Below are 14,959 nucleotides of genomic sequence, written 5' to 3'. Positions count from 1 at the left end.
TCTTTCTCCTCGTGGCTTCAAGATGGCAGCAACCACTGTAGACTTTATACTCTCTCAAATTCAAGTAAGGGCAAAACCAAGCAACATGTTTCCCAAATTCCAGAAAAACCCAACACAAAAACTCATATTTTTCCTTATTTACCCCAATTAAGCCAATGTCTTTTCCTCAAACCATCAGTGGAACAGACCAACATAAAATGCGATGTCATGACCTGAGTCACAAGCTCCATCAAGCACAGGAGCTGAATGTGGGGAAGAGGGTAGTTATTTAGACAAATTGAGATAAAGTGTCCTAAAGAAGGCAAATGGATTCTGGGTGGCAAAAGCAGCAGATTTTATTAAGGTGTGATGACTACTAGTTTCTCTACTCAAAGTTATTAATTTAACTCAGTGAAATGATAAGTGCGGACATAATTAGCAATATAACAGGCATATGGTGCATCTGGGTGGCTCAGTTGGTTAAGCATCCGACTTCAACTCAGGTCATGATCTCAGGGTTCATGATTTCAAGTCTTGCATCAGGCTCTGTGCCGACAGCTCAGAGCCTGGAGCCTGCTTCAGATTCTGTGTCTCCCTCTCTCTGCCCCCTCCCTTCTCTCTCTCTCAAAAATAAATAAAAACACTAAAAAAAGAAAAAAAGAAATATAAGAGGCATAAATATTGCAAAAGCATAATGGAATACATGATGCACTTGAAATAATTATAACATGTTTTATCTTCCCTGAACAAACTTTGTGCTTACCACAGGGAAGATAATGTGCCATGTGTTGTACAGGATATAAAAATAAGTATGGTATGGTCCCTGTCCTCACACTAAGAACGACAAGTGTAAGGGACCTTTTAAAAGTAAAGTGCATAGGCAGGCACCTGGCTGACTCCGTTGGAAAAGCACGCAACTCTTGATCTTGGAGTTGTAAGTTCAAGCCCCATGCTGGGTGTGGAGATTACATAAAAATAAAATCTCAAAAAAAAATTTAAATTAAATTCAAGTACATAGTAGAACTACTCTTAATTTTTATTTACGGACTGCCCTTACCTTAGAAGGACATGAAGACACAGATCTGAGTCACAGTTCAGCTCCCATGACTTAGAAAAAAAGCCATTTATGATTTGTGATACCAATAGGAATTTCTCCATTTGCCATGTACTTTACATTATGGAAATTATAGTCATTTCTAGATATGGAATATATTGATATAGTTATTTCAGTGGCCTAAAATACATAGCATGACAATGTCAATCTGATCATTAATCTTCACTGTCTTTACCTATCCTTCACGCCAACCTGAAGTTGGTAATAAAATCTAGTAAAGCTGCAAAATTTTGGTTCAAATGAGCCACCACAAGAAGCCCTGCTTTGATCATTTCTGAGGGTCAAATTTTTACTTCTTAATCTTTTTCTAATTAAAAAAATTTTTTTAATGCTTTATTTATTTATTTATTTATTTATTTACTTTGAGAGACAGGGCGCACACACATGCGCTAGCTGGGGAGGAGCAGAGGGAGAGGGAGGGAGAGAATCCCAAGCAGGCTCTGATGCAGGGCTCAGTCCCACAAACCGTGAGATCACGATCTGAGCTGAAATCATGAGTCAGATGCTTATCCGATTGAGCCTCCCAGGCAATCCTTTACTTATTAATCTTAAGACAAAGTGCTAGGAAGAGGAATGGCAGGCTATGCGTGGTTTGCATTTTTTTTTTCATATACCTCGGGGTATTAGGATAGGGGGCTATGCTCATAAAAACAACATATGATGAAACTCATGGAAAGGTGCCGTGATATCAGTGTTTCATAAGACCTAAAAAGACTTAACTCTATAAATTATCCTCCTTCCTCAGTAATTAAATATGGTTGATTTTGCTGTTGTTGTTGTTCAATGAGCTGGGTAAGTTGCCACTTCCCACCCTTAGCCAATGCCCTACACTCTCATTCATTTAGTTAGCAAACATTTGTTGAGCCCCTACTATATTCTAGGCCTTCAGTTGGGCCCTGCGAATCAAAAGAGTAAAAAGACATGGTTCTCACCCTTAAGAAGTTCACAAGATAGTGGTGTAAATAGGCAGATGTGTTAGCACTGCTAAACCATACATAGGGCTGCCTCTTCTCCCCTCAACCCCTGCAACCCCATCCACCCACCACAGAGCTCTGAGGACTGGGTCTGTCTCCTTTACCACTGTGGCCACAGGGCTTAACACAGCATCTGGCATATTGTAGATACTCAATAGATGTTTATTAGATGCATCCAGTACACTGGTAAAAATACACATGAGATATAAATATTTTCAAAACTTCATATTGATTCCTGTCTCAGAAGAGTAGATATACATGGAGAGAAGTGGGTCTGGCTCAGTGATCCTCAACCAAGAGTAGTCTGCTCCCTAGGGGGCATTTGGCAGTGTCTCATGACATTTTTGGCTGTCACAGTGAGAGGTTCTGCAAACATCTAGTGGGTAGAGACCTGGGAGGCTGCTAAACACCCTACAATGCACAGGACAGCCCCCACCACAAAGAGTTATCCATCCAAAGTGTCACTAGGTCTGAGGTTGGAAATCTTTGTCTAGAATAAAATCTTCAGCCATAGGATCTTAAATGTCTAGTGATCTTTAAGCTACTGGAAGTTACATCTCAAAGTAAACTTCGAGCTGGAGGCTGCATTTCAAAATGTCACATAATTTGTCGTAGTTAGACTTTCTTGATTAAGAAAAAAGAAATCACTTCTATCCCACATGTCAGCCCTCCAGGATTTGAAAATGGTGGTGATTGTCCTAGCCTTTTTTCCCTACCATGTTCATCATTCCACTATTCCTCAAGGCAATTAAGAATTGTAAATAAAGAGTATATTAAAAAATACAGGATATTAGCAATGGGTGGAACATAAGATGTGTTTAGATGATGGGTCATGAGATGATTTTAGCTATCTCACAGACACTGCATAAACAGCATTAAATTATATATAATTATAGTGAGAAAATTACTTCTATTTGAATTTTTCAATCCTTCCTAAGTCAAGAAGACCTTCTCAGGATGGTACTAAAAGGCTTGGTAACCCCCCAGGTTTCCCCTTTTTAACAAAGAGAGAGACTGCAGAGTTAGAACCTTCTAAAGGCAACAGTATCTAGGTAGAATCCAACATTATTTTGTTTATAATGTATTTATGTTTATGGTTTCTTCTTGTTTATGGCAAGGGGTGCTGGCTTTTCTTTTATAGATTTGGCTGGTTTCTCACTTATGGTTTTGTACACAGTTCTCTAGTTAAAGTTTTAAAAAGTGAGACTTCCTGAAAATTTAAGTAAATTACAAAACAGATACACAAATTGGGCAAAATCAATATAGACGCCATGTGTAGTATCTAAAGTTGGGGAAATTATGGCAAACTACAGTCCTCGAATCAAACAAATGAGTAGCCTGATCTTGACTCTACTACTTCTGCATTAGATGCTCTTGAGTGAGATATTTAGCCCTCTGAACCTCAGTTTTCTCACATTGAAATGGAGATGTGATAATCCCTAGTTCATTGAGTTATTGTATTAATTGAGGCAATGGATGTAAAATGTCTAGATAATAGTAGATGCCTAATAAATGTTAATTTATTTCTCTACTCTTACCCATATCAGCTCATTCCCACCCACACATTGTTCCCTTCTGTGAGTAGTGCCCTCTAAGAGCCTGATGTAGTAGTGTGGATATGAGCTTTGGAATTACATCAATCTGAGATCAAATCTCAGCTTTACTGCAAACAACTTATGAATCTCTCTGACGTTCATTTGCTGACGTTTTCTTTAAAAGGGCTTCACTGGGATATTGTCATTCACTTTGGATGACACCTAGCACCTTATCTCGTGTGGGGGATAAGCTTAGGAATCCCCCGGGCTTGCACCAATGGGTTAACAAGGCATAAAAAAATACAAAGTCATAAAATGCTAACACCCGAGTTTGGGTAAACCAGATTGGCACTCCAAGAATAGGGGTGTCCAAAGGCACCTCAAGAATAGGGAGGTGAGAAGGTGCCAGGAATAGGGAGGTGCAAAGGCACCCCAAAACAGAGAGGAGGTACAGAGCCCCCCAGAATAGAGAGAGGCCAAGGCCTAAAATAGGAATGGTGCAAAGGTGCCCAATACACAGGTGTATGAAATAAACAAGATTAGATATTCAGGGTGGAAGCACCCCCAATTTAGTATAGTTTAGCAGAAAAGCTGCTTTCACAGGAGGATAGGGCCAGGTTAGGTAAATTGGTGAATTGGACTATGGACCACTGGGCTGCAGGCAAAGCAGCCCAGAGGGGAGATGGTTAACAAAAGAAGAGGTGCCTTGTCAACCCTGAGGTTACTCCCCTACCTGTCTCATCCCCTAGGCTAGCTAAGATAGACAGAGGTGCTGCCTCACTTCTGCCATTAACAACCATCTGCCCATCTGCCCAGCGCCAGGATTTTGTTTTATGTTGACCCAAACCCCAAACACTGTATATCTTCAAAACCCCCTTTTTCACTCACGTCCCCAAGTTACTGTTAGCAGTTTCTTTGTCTCCTTGTACATGCCCATCATGTTTGTAAGCCTTCTGATCTGAATAAATATGGGGCAAGGACCCTTATTTGGGGCTCTTGTCTTTTCCTGGACACCAGTCATCTCTTGCTCTAATCCTGCATCTGCTCTTTTGCTGGCCAAAAGAGAACTTTAGACTTAGGGTCTACGACAGATGGTGATCCCAACGTGACTGAAGGGAAGGGGACTATAGGCCAATGTGGGCAGAGAGCCGACGTTGCTAGGAGGTGCGACACCTCGACTGCAGGACACCGCGGAACAGTAAAGGAGCTCCAAGAAAAAAAAAAAGAAAGAAAAACGCACTGGGTACAGTCTCTACCTGACGAGGTAAGGGATAAAGGGAAATTATATTAGGATGCGCTACCGCGGAACTTTTTGAGAGATCTCCCATGGGAAACTCCCTGGCTCCCTCCCCAGCCCCTGACTCCCTACAAAAGTGCTATATTCTAATTCTTCAGTCCCTAGGAAAGACAGCAGGGGCCATTCTAAATTATAAGGCTCTCCTTAGATTATTGGCTGTCCAACAAAATTGCCCTTGGTTGCCAGAACAAGGAACTTATGATCTTGAAGTGTGAGAACGAGTAGAAAAAACAATGAAGGCCAGGTATTCTAAAGGGGCTAATGTCCCCCCTAAAGTAATCCTCACCTGGTCCATTGTCTGCACTGCCCTTCCCCTCTTGAGCTTGGACAGTGCATACAAAGATGCAGAGTTATCTAAAAAGGAGGAAAAACCTCACTCCCCTATACTCAGATTGTGCCTCTGGCTCCTTTACAACGAGAAGATACTCCCCCTCTCCCAAAAGGGTGGGACGATATTGATATCGAGCCTCTGACAACCTCATCAACAGGCTCTGATAAGGTCCTTACCCCAATACAAAAGTGCCTTTAAAAAGCCCATAAGCAATGAGAAAGAATGAAATATGGCCTTTTGTAGCAACGTGGATGGAGCTAGAGAGTGTTATGCTAAGTGAAATAAGTCACACAGAGAAAGACAGATACCATATGTTTTCACTCTTATGTGGATCCTGAGAAACTTAACAGAAGACCATGGGGGAGGGGAAGGGGATAAAAAAAAAAGAGGGAGGGAGCCAAACCATAAGAGACTTAAAAACAGAGAATAAACTGAGGGTTGATGGGGGGTGGGAGGGAGGGGAAAGTGGGTGATGGGCATTGAGGAGGGCACCTGTTGGCTTGAGCACTGGGTGTTGTATGGAAACCAATTTGACAATAAATTTCATATTTAAAAAAAAATAATGGAATAAAATAAAAAGCCCATAAGGCCGGTAAATTACAGCTGTTTCCTGTTGTCAAGCAAAATGGACAATATGTCCATGAAGGCCTGCCCTTCCAAATGGTAAAGGAATTACAAAAAGCAGCTCAGCTATATGGCCTTCATAGCCCTTTTACAATCGGTATTTTAGAAAATATTCATGGCACTCATTCTATGTGTGCCTGGGACTGGGGGTCTCTTATGAACATCATTCGGAGCCCAGCCCAGTATGCTGTCTGTGCCCAAGAGTTTCATGATGTTTGCATGACTAGTGCTATGCAGAACTTTGCCGCTGCTATTCCGGTGTCTTTTAAACAACTGTCTGACACAGGGCAGGATTCCCAACCAAGGCAGTGAGCCCAGGTTCCAATCATTGTCAGCAAAGCAACACCATGAAATAGTGCGGTGGATTTTACAGAGGGCATCCCTAATATTGGGGACTCTAACTCTCTCTCTCTCACTGTTTCTTCCTATACACTCTGGTTACTCTAACTATACATGAGGGCTTCTCCCTCATTTATTCCCTGGATTAAGTACTATGATGCTTAGAGTCTACCTCGGGATAGAGATTTTAAGGAATATTCCCAAGCAGCTGCCGAAACTCCTTTTGTTTGGGGGAACTTCCCTGTCTTCTCAGGCCCAACATGGACCGCCTAATTCACTAGTGGAAAACCAAACCAAAACAAAACAAAACAAATAATACAAAACAAAACAAAAATCGGGATCTGCTCATCTACCTGAGCTGACAGACTTTAGGACCACGTGAACTCTTTTCTCTGCTCTCTGGGCCTCTGTCTGCCTCCAGGCCTCTAGGCTGTGGGGCCACCTCACCTCAGCTGCCTTCTCTCCCCCTCCTTGCGCTTCTGCATCTGACTCTTCAAAGCCTAAGACAGCACTCCTCCTCCCCACCCAGTCAAAAGGCAAAAAACAAACAAACAAACAAACAAACAAACAAACAACAACAACCTGAAACTCCTTAAACTTTAAATTTCCTCACTGGTGCCACGGGAAAAATTAAACAGTGGTAGATTTTTAAGGGGACACAGGTAGAACATTATTAAGATAGGCATGTCTTTTAAATTATAAAACTTTATTCTACTAAAGTGGAGATGAATAAAATTCTAAATGTACACTGGTATAAGGTTAAAATTCTGCTTTTAAAAGCATTTCTCTCTGTTCAAAAAGCAAAGTTTTCTTGGACTGTTCTGCTTTTGATCAGACAATGTAAACAAAGGGTTTTGTCTCTCTTGTCTGCGGAAAAGCCAAAGCTTTAGGTTTCATCTTTATCAGGTCTTTAATTGCTTAGTTAAAACTTCTCAATGTTAAAGGTGCTAAGTTTCGCTAACAACTATATAACGCTATACATTTGCCTTTAGGATCTTTTATTGCCATGTTGGTTAAATAAATTTTTAAGATTTGTAATGATTTGTAATCCCATTTAGGATGTGCTTTATAATAACTTCCTAAGGTTTTAACAAACTTCCCAGGATTTAAATGATAAGTGAAACATACTTGGCGTTAACTAATTTAAGTTTGTTGGGTCTGTCTTTAAAGTTATCAGCATTAAATATAAAACTTTATTCTACTAAGGTTTACTAACGGTCAAATAAGTTCATGTTATCTCTGTTCCAATCTGTTAACAAAAGGTTGCCTTAAAGTAATGGTTAACTTTGTTTGCCTCATAGTTTTCTCGAGTAATTGTTAAGATAGCTTTCAGGGTTTTTGGTAACCTAAGATGTTAAAGTTTTGCTTGCATGATAAATTGAAATAAATTCGTTGGATATCTAACACGGTGAAAAGCTAAAACGCTAATTACTAGATATGGGTCTGTGCTTTTGACTTGCTGCAAAACAAAAACAAAAACAACTAAGGATTTTTGGAACTGTTAAATCCATACTTTATGCTTAATGGATTCATAAGTGTACCACCTAAAAAAATTTTCTAATATAACAGACAATTCACAATTGGTTACTACCTACTTTTTTCACTGGAGACTAAGGTTTCTAAGAGTTAAAGTTCTGCTACTGAAAGGGCGGGCCTACGCCGGCCGACTCCATCTTGTTCTGTGTCCTTCACCTTGACCACACCTCCTCCCCTTGGGTAACCACCCCCCCTCACCTGCCTTACAGGACTCGGACCCTTCCCCAGCCAATCGGCTGAGGCCACAGCCATTACCTCACCAACTGCCCCTAGGCCCCAATAAAACCTTTGTCCTTTTGAAACTCGCTCTCTCTCCCCGGTATCTCACCGCTGTGTCGGTGCAGGTAGGGGATTAAGCTCGAGCTAGCTAGCTCGAATAAAGGCTCTTTTGCTTTTGCATCGGACTCGGCTCCCTGGTGGTCTTTGGGGATCACGAATTCTGGGCATAACACTACATGTAGTTAAAACATAAAATAACAAAAGAAACTCTGTATGTAGGAAAGTAGGAGATATAAAAGAAAAATATAAGAAATGGTAAGATATTTTTGTTGAAGGTAAAAGAAAGTAATTTTGTCCTAAACGAGACTGCTTATTTGGAGAAAAATGGCTTGGGACAAAATCTAAATGCAAAGAAAAGTTGTAGAAGGTTCGTGAAGGAAAATCTTTAAAAAGGAATTTTATGTGTGGTCAAATGGACCAAGTTTAAAATAAATGGATTTTAAAAGTACACAGGGTTAAGATTAAAATTCTTCCTCCTTTGGTCCAGAGGCTGGGAAAATGATGGCAATACTCTTGGTGCCAGCCTCCAAATCCTCCACGTTTGTGTTGTTCTGTTTGGCAAAAGAATGGATGCCTCTGCCATATGAGGGATGGATAATATATAAAGGGCTTTTACTAAGATACATGGAAGCCATTTTACTAAACTTAGCCCATTGTATCTCAAATGGATATACACATGACTAAAACATATTTATATGAACATTACTGAAAAAGGGGAATAGATAGACCTTGAGTTTGGCCCTTTAGCTCCCTCCCTCAACGGCCAATGATCAATATGTATGTTACTGATGAGCAAAAATAAAATGAGTGCATCCTACAACAACCACAGAAAAAATACATTTTTGTTAATGGTAATAAATAAATAAATAAATAAATAAATAAATAAATAAATGGAATTTTAACAAAACGGGTAAAACAACAGGACAACATGCCCTTTTAAATTGTTTTACGTAAGCCTTGGTTGGAATTACCCATTCTTTTTTTTTTTTTTTTTAATTTTTTTTTTCAACGTTTATTTATTTTTGGGACAGAGAGAGACAGAGCATGAACGGGGGAGGGGCAGAGAGAGAGGGAGACACAGAATCAGAAACAGGCTCCAGGCTCCGAGCCATCAGCCCAGAGCCTGACGCGGGGCTCGAACTCACAGACCGCGAGATCGTGACCTGGCTGAAGTCGGATGCTTAACCGACTGCGCCACCCAGGCGCCCCTGGAATTACCCATTCTTTATAATCCACAAGGCCAAACAATTGTATAATGAGCATATATTACTCTTAAAAACATGTGAAAAAACAAAAAGGGGGAGATACCCCTGGTTGTCTGCATTGCAACCTCAGCTCCTTCTTGATCGTGCTAGGATTACTCTTAACTTTTTAAATCCCAACACCCAAGGACTAACTGCAGCTAAGTTACATTCTTCCAAGTCAGATAAACCCTCTCACCCCATGGTGCTATGCAAAACCTGTGAAGGGGGGCCCACACCGACTGCACCCACTCCTCAACTTCTCACCTGGGGTTGAGGATATGCTTGTGTTCTTTCAGATTCTGGACTTCTGTGGATTCCCTCACTTTTCGTAAAGCCTTACCATGGCAACATGGAGACCCCCAGAATATCTTACAGTGAACCAAGACTGCCAGACCATGAACCATGACTCTGAGTGAGCGGCTACTGGCCCCTCTCTTCAACATGGAAGAAGCCTCTTCGTGGACTCCTCATCCTGAAGCCACTCTACAAACACAAGTCCTTGTCCCTGATAGAATATGGGGAAGCCTTAAATGCCCGTCTAACCAGGTCAGCATCCTCTTAAAACACAATGATATTGCGTATACCCCTAATTCACATCTGATGGCTATAGTTTCTGCCATTAACAAAAATTCAATATGTGTAAGCCTAATTCTACTCCTTGCCCTCATTTGTCCAGGCCAAGCTCAGTATTCATATTGGGCTCATCTCCTTAACCCACCTCTATTTGATAGCTTCACACTCAAGCCTGGGATATTCCTATTAGCAATAATGACAGAGTTCATGGAAGGAGCCAATCTTAACCCGCCCTTCCAAATGGAACAAGAGCATTGGCTTTATGTGCCAAGACCTCAATGGTGGCTTCCTCCAGCACCTCCTGTGTGTGTTACTAAACTCAACAACTTATATGCTTGCCTTAAAATAAAAATCAACTGGTTTTTACATATACAGCCCAAAACCTCTCCAAGGCCAGACAATCTTACCTTTTTCTCAGCTACAAGCTTTGATATACCTCAAAAAACAAGTATATCTCACACTCGTAATGTTGTGGCTTGCTCCAGTCTCAAATATTCAGACCACCCCTGGAACATCATTCCCTGGACAACCTGTTATGGAGAGATGGAGCATAATCTTCACTGGGGTAATTGGACTATTATTGACAGCGGTCCTAGAGGACATGGTGAAACAAATACTCTAATAAGACCATACCCTTTGGCCAGCCTAGTAGGCTGCACATATAGGGAAATAATTTCTATAATTTCTGCACATAAAGGGAAAGTAAAAGGACCTTGGCTTGTTAATATTTGGAAGCTGGGTCTTCCCTTCTTCACTCGTATTATTAGCCACGGTGAAATTTCCGTAAAACGACATATTAACCTCCTAATTGGGGCCTCCCTGCACAATAGACAATTTACACGGACCACTATTTGCACCCATTCTCCCTACGTTCTCTTTGCTACCTCCACCTTACAGATCCAACAACTAGGAAATAATCATCATATCTCTATCTCTCAGGGCTGGTTTATGTCCTGTGTAAGTCATAACAACATCACCCAATTAAACATCTCCTCTTTATTAGTACTTAGCGCGTCTTAGCCTGGGTTCCTGTTAATAGCTCTGAACCCTATATGCATCGATCAGGACTAGGTGCGCCTTCCAAGCTTGTGTGACACTGGCACTCTGCTGCAAGGTGGAAAAGATTTGTTGGCCTGTTAATCAGCGGCATCCTAGCAGCAGTAGGCATTATCGCCTCTGCCACTGTAGCTGGAATCAGCCTGCATCATACTATCCAGAAGCCCATGTCCTTAATAAATTTATGGCCAACGCAACCAAAGAATTTGTAAGCCAAACTTCCATCGGTAGACAAGTTTTGGCCCACCTTGAAGCTCTTGAGGCTGCAGTGGAATTTACTGGAAAGAGACAAGAGGCCTTGTTCCTCCACTCTAAACTGCCCTGGGACCCTAACTACCAGCATATCTGCATGACTAGCATTCCTTATAACCACTCCCAAGTTTGGGATGGTGTCCAGACACACCTTCGCAGTGTCTTTTCTTCCCACCTCTCTGACAATATAGAAGATTTAGATATGACATTGTGCCAACAGCTACAATATGCAGAGGATCAGCTTAAAAACGAATGAGCTGATTCCTGGGAAATGTGGCACGACCTAAATCCTTTCTCACTTACGGCTAGCACCCATTCAAATTCTGGATAACTCTGGGGAGCAGAATCCTCCTACTGTGCCTCTTTTTATGTCTTTGTAGAATCACCCTCCAAGCCATCCAAAAGCAAAAGAAGGACCAGGAGCTCGTCATGACGGTCCTCGAACACGAAGCTAAAAGAACCAAGAAAACGAAAAAGGGGAACCAGGGTGAATAAGCTTAGGAATCCCCTGGGCTTGCACCAATGGGTTAACAAGGCATACAGAAATACAAAGTCATAAAATGCTCACACCCAAGTTTGGGTAAACCAGATTGGCACTCCAAGAATAGGAAGGCGTGAAGGTGCCAGGGATAGGGAGGTGCAAGGGCACCCCAAAATAGACAGGGGGTGCAGAGCCCCCCCAAATAGAGAGAGAGAGGCCAAGGCCTAAAATAGGAATGGCGCAAAGGTGCCCAATACACAGGTGTATGAAATAAACAAGATTAGATATTCAGGGTGGAAGCACCCCCAATTTAGTACAGTTTAGCAGAAAATCTGCTTTCACAGGAGGATAGGGCCAGGTTAGGTAAATTGGTGAATTGGACTATGGACCACTGGGCTGCAGGGAAAGCAGCCCAGAGGGGAGATGGTTAACAAAAGAAAAGATGCCTTGTCAACCCTGAGGTTACTCCCCTACCTGTCTCATCCCCTAGGCTAGCTAAGATAGACAGAGGTGCTGCCTCACTTCTGCCATTAACCACCATCTGCCCATCTGCCCAGCGCCAGGATTTTGTTTTATGTTGACCCAAACCCCAAACACTGTATATCTTCAAAACCCCCTTTTTCACTCACGTCCCCAAGTTACTGTTAGCAGTTTCTTTGTCTCCTTGTACACTCCCATCATGTTTGTAAGCCTTCTGATCTGAATAAATATGGAGCAAGGACCCTTATTTGGGGCTCTTGTCCTTTCCCGGACATCAGCCATCTCTGGCTTTAATCCTGCGTCTGCTCTTTTTGCTGGCCAAAAGAGAAGTTTAGACTTAGAGTCTATAACAATCTGGTACATACTAGGTCCTCAACAAATGTTGTCTCTGTTGCCTCTTACAGCCTGGTCAATATCTCATTTAAAAGAAAACCCCTGGAACTGTTGTAATATTTTTTTAAAGTACAACTGATGCTGAATACCCTGAAACTTATCTTCCTTGATCTGAACAGGACACTTCTATTAATACAGTCTAAGGTTACATCTGCACTACTCGAGCCATATTCTTTTATTGGGGTAGACCATACATTCAAATCCTTTCTGTGCTGGGGGCACCTGGGTGGCTCAGTCAGTTAAGTGTCCAACTTCCGCTCAGGTCATGACCTCACAGTTTGTGAGTTCGAGCCCCGTTTCAGGCTCTGTGCTGACAGCTCAGAGCCTGGAGCTTGCTTCAGATTCTGTGTCTCCCTGTCTCTGCCCCTCCCTTGTTCACATTCTGTCTATCTCTCTCAAAAATAAATAAAGATTTTTTAAAATCTTTTCTGGGCTGTGATTAGTATGAATTGTAATTGACTTCCTGAACCTAAATCCAAGGCTTTACATTATCTTTAATGATGATCACCTTGTTTAGTTTTAATACAATGCATCAGTAATTTGCCACTATCTTATGCCATTCACAGATTTGTTATGTGCTAAACAAATCAATGATCCAAGGCATTGTTAAGAGAGATGAATAGGTCAGGGCAATGACAGAGCCCAGCAGCTTATCCCTACAACCCCACTCCACCTTGACCTTGACCATTAGTAAATACATTTTAATATGGGGGCTCAATGCATTCTGAATTCTCCATACTATACTGCCATTTACATTATATTTCTACAACTCTCCTTCAAAGATTTTATGAAACATTGCTTGATACCTTACTGAAGCTGAGATATACCGCATATTCTGTTATCACTTTTATTGCTTAAAAATGGATGTAGTACTAAGTGAAATAAGTCACTCAGAGAAAAAGACAAATGCCGTGTGATTTCAGTCATATGTGGAATTTAAGAAATAAATCAAATGACCAAAGGGGGGGAAAAAGAGAGAGAGAGACAAACCAAGAAACAGACTCTTAACCCTAGAGAACAAACTGATAGTTTGGGTGGGGGATGGGTAAAATAGGTAAAGGTAATTAAGAGCACACTTATCACGATGGGCACTGAGTAATGTATCGAATTGCTGAATCACCATATTGTACACCTGAAATTAATATAACACTGCATGCTAGCTCTACTGGAATTAAAATTAAAAACATCAAAAAGGAATGATTTAGATTTCCCAATGTAAAAAACTAAAGGGAATATTTCCCCCTCAATTTGTAAAAACGTTTTATTTCTATGAAAAACTATTATGGTAATCATTCGTTTCAGTCATGTGGGCCTCTCAGTAATAGCTTTTATAATATTCATCCAAACATTATATGGGGCTTGATGAGGACAGATACTACTCCATTCATCTTGCCATCCCCAGTACACAGCACACCTTCCTCACTGTAGGTGCCCTTAGGTGCAGATAGGAGAGCAAAGGGATCAAGTTCCTGAATTTGGAATCAAAGATGGATCAGAATCCTGGATGTGCCACTCTGGTGATGCAATCTTGTGCACGTGGTTTCATCTTAAATTTCACTTTCTTTTTTTTTTTTTTTTTTTAATTTTTTTTCAACGTTTTTTATTTATTTTTGGGACAGAGAGAGACAGAGCATGAACGGGGGAGGGGCAGAGAGAGAGAGGGAGACACAGAATCGGAAACAGGCTCCAGGCTCCGAGCCGTCAGCCCAGAGCCCGACGCGGGGCTCGAACTCCCGGACCGCGAGATCGTGACCTGGCTGAAGTCGGACGCTTAACCGACTGCGCCACCCAGGCGCCCCTTAAATTTCACTTTCTTAAGGTAGAGATGCAAACACTCTCAGTTTCACTATTAAAATTTAGTGAAATAGTAGACATATAATTCTTAGCATAGTAGTTGGAATAAAGAAGGTGCTCAAATATTACCGCTATTTTTTTTATTATTTGATCATGCGATTACTTGCGTTGATTAAAATTGAAAACACATAGCAAAAAGCGTTAGTCATAATGTCCAGGACTATACCTTAATTCTTTCTTGGGTAAATATATATTTATTCAAAAGACGATGTAAAAATGTGCCAATCTTGCTAATGAACAGCTAATTGTGGACGTTGATGTGGAAGAAAACAAAAGGAATCGAGTAGGAGCTCTGAATTCAGCTGACCTTGTCTTGCCTGAATTGTAGAATCTTGTGTTTCCAGAGAAGTGTTGCTCAGCAGGGAAGTAACCAGCAAGAAACCCAAACTGTTGCAAATCATAGACTGATGTCATCTGGACCGACCACCTTCTTTTGCCAGTAAGTAAGCCGACTGGGATATCCTCATTTCTGTTAGAGCAGTGTCAGGATTGCTATCGGGCAGAATTGTCGAGCAGAAGTTCCTCTACTTGATACGTCTCACAAATATTAATTCAGTTCTATGTACTTTTTTTTTTTTTCAACGTTTATTTATTTTTGGGACAGAGAGAGACAGAGCA

The sequence above is a fragment of the Lynx canadensis genome, chromosome D4, assembly GCF_007474595.2.
Source record: "Lynx canadensis isolate LIC74 chromosome D4, mLynCan4.pri.v2, whole genome shotgun sequence".
Lineage (NCBI taxonomy): Eukaryota > Metazoa > Chordata > Mammalia > Carnivora > Felidae > Lynx > Lynx canadensis.
The sequence above is the reverse complement of the archived record's forward strand: the minus strand, read 5'-3'. Positions refer to the sequence as shown.